We start from the raw sequence: 2,202 nt of genomic DNA on the forward strand, positions 1-2,202 counted from the left end.
CAACAACAATGGGTTTCGTCAACAAAAAGGTCAGGGGTGGAATCAACCACGCCCATATTATCGAGGAGGTAATGGAAATTCAAATTCTTTCAATCCTAACCAACCTACCTTGAGAGATCTTGTCTATGGCCAAGCGAAGATCAATGAGTCCCTTCAGAAAAAGTTGGCCGTTACAGACAAATCTATGGAGACCATCCATGCCAAGATGGACGGATTCTCCACCGCTATCAAGAACCAGCTGAGTTTCAACAAGATGCTCGAAACTCAATTGGCTCAACTAGCTGCTGCCACACCTGCTGCTGAACTAGGGAAGATTCCGGGGCAACCCGAATCAACTCTAGAGAGCGTCAACATCATAAATGGTATGTGGAAAGAGCCACTTAGCAGGACACCCCTCAGCTACGCATAGAAGCTCACACGCCCAAGAAGAGGTGCGTGGGGTGAGTTAGCAGCTACAATACGAGAAGATCCTGGAACCCCAGTGATAAATTGCTCAATCTTTGATTGTGAATTTGATCACGCCTTGTGTGGCCTTGGAGCCAGCGTCAACATCATGCCCAAGGTAACGTTTGAAAAGTTAGGCTATCCATCAATTTCCCCTACTACTATGTGTGTTCAGCTAGCGGATTCCACTGTGAGATATCCCGAAGGAGTCATGGAAATTCCTATGGTAAAAGTCAAGAACACCTACATATTAGTGGACTTCGTAGTCCTCGATATGGAAGGAGATATTGGGATCCCGCTCATACTTGAGCGCACGCTAGAATTGATGTAGGGACAGGAAGAATCAGCCTCCGTATCATGGGAAACACCATGAAGTTCAAATTTCAAAATAAGAGGGAAGGTATTCCTGATCCATGAGGATTGCAAGAAACAGGGGTTATGGGCAGAACCCGGTTGGGATGATCAAGATTATCACTCCCCCCAAGCCAGCTTGGGAGGATTGGGAGATTCATACTCCTCCAACTGAGCCAGTGGACGACGACCAGAAGATCCCCGATTTCATCACCAAAACAGTATGGGAAGATCTGGAGATCGTCCTACATCTGAGGATCCTATTCCTGCGTCGTCTACGCCACCAAAGAAGAACAAGAAAATATGTCGCAAGAAGAACAAGACGTCATCGACCGCTACTACTTCTCCAGATACGGACAAAATGACCTCAACCTAATCAGGTATGGAGAAAGGTCCTACTTTTCAGACCCTAAACCAAGAGCTAGCTTGGGCAAGGTTCCCTCCCCTAAGTCAACCGTATCCTTTATTTGCTTTTTGAATAAAATTTGATAAAAACTTCTAAAATAAAATAAAAATTTACTGCTTTATTTCCCTTTTTAACATGTGCGTTAAGAATGTTTTAACTCCTTATGAAAGTTGAAAGGATGAGTTTTGCTTTGCTATACCATGTCTGTTATGCTTAGTTTGGAAATAAGAGTTATCTTGAGTTTAAATCTGTCAGTTATGTAAATATCTTGCCTATTAACCTGAAAGTACCGTGAATTGCATATGCTTGATCCAAGTCTAAGTTGTTTTGAGTATAGATATGGTAAATAAAGTTGTGCAAGTTTGTTCTAGTGATGCTTGAAATTTGGAGTTATTTTCAAAAATCTAAAAAGGTAAGTTCCCCAGTGATAAGCAAAGTCTTGCCAGAGCCATATGCCATATTCAACGAAAAATCTTTACACATATGCTGCTTGATGTTCTATTGAGTTTTGTCAAATTGTGTGACCCTAGCGAGATGCTTTTCATGCTTTCTCGATCGTAAGCACATACACGTCCCATCCATTTGCTACATTCCTACATTGGGAATTGAGCACCATCATCCATCCATTTCCCATCAATAAATGCTCCATGTCTTGGTAATCTCTCTTGTAGAACATCCCTGAAATAAAATAAAGTTAGATTATGGTTGCCCCAAAAAGAGAAAAGATGGCATGCCAAAGAAGCATGACCCCAAAAAAAAAGAGAAAGAAAAAGAAAGGGGGTAGCCATGTCTCAAAAAAAACAAAAAGAGATAGGGATGATTCAAGAGAGAAAACCAATGCCTTAAGGAGTAAGCCACATCCATCCATCCATCCACTCATACACTTGCACCTTTTGATCGAGATTGCATGACTTGTTTCTCTATGGATCCTCTCTTTGACTTTACAACATATGGAATGCAAGTATGCCCTATTCTTATCCTACCTTGAGCTCCACAAAGGC

This window comes from Panicum virgatum, chromosome 2K (genome assembly GCF_016808335.1).
Source record: "Panicum virgatum strain AP13 chromosome 2K, P.virgatum_v5, whole genome shotgun sequence".
Taxonomy (NCBI): Eukaryota; Viridiplantae; Streptophyta; class Magnoliopsida; order Poales; family Poaceae; genus Panicum; species Panicum virgatum.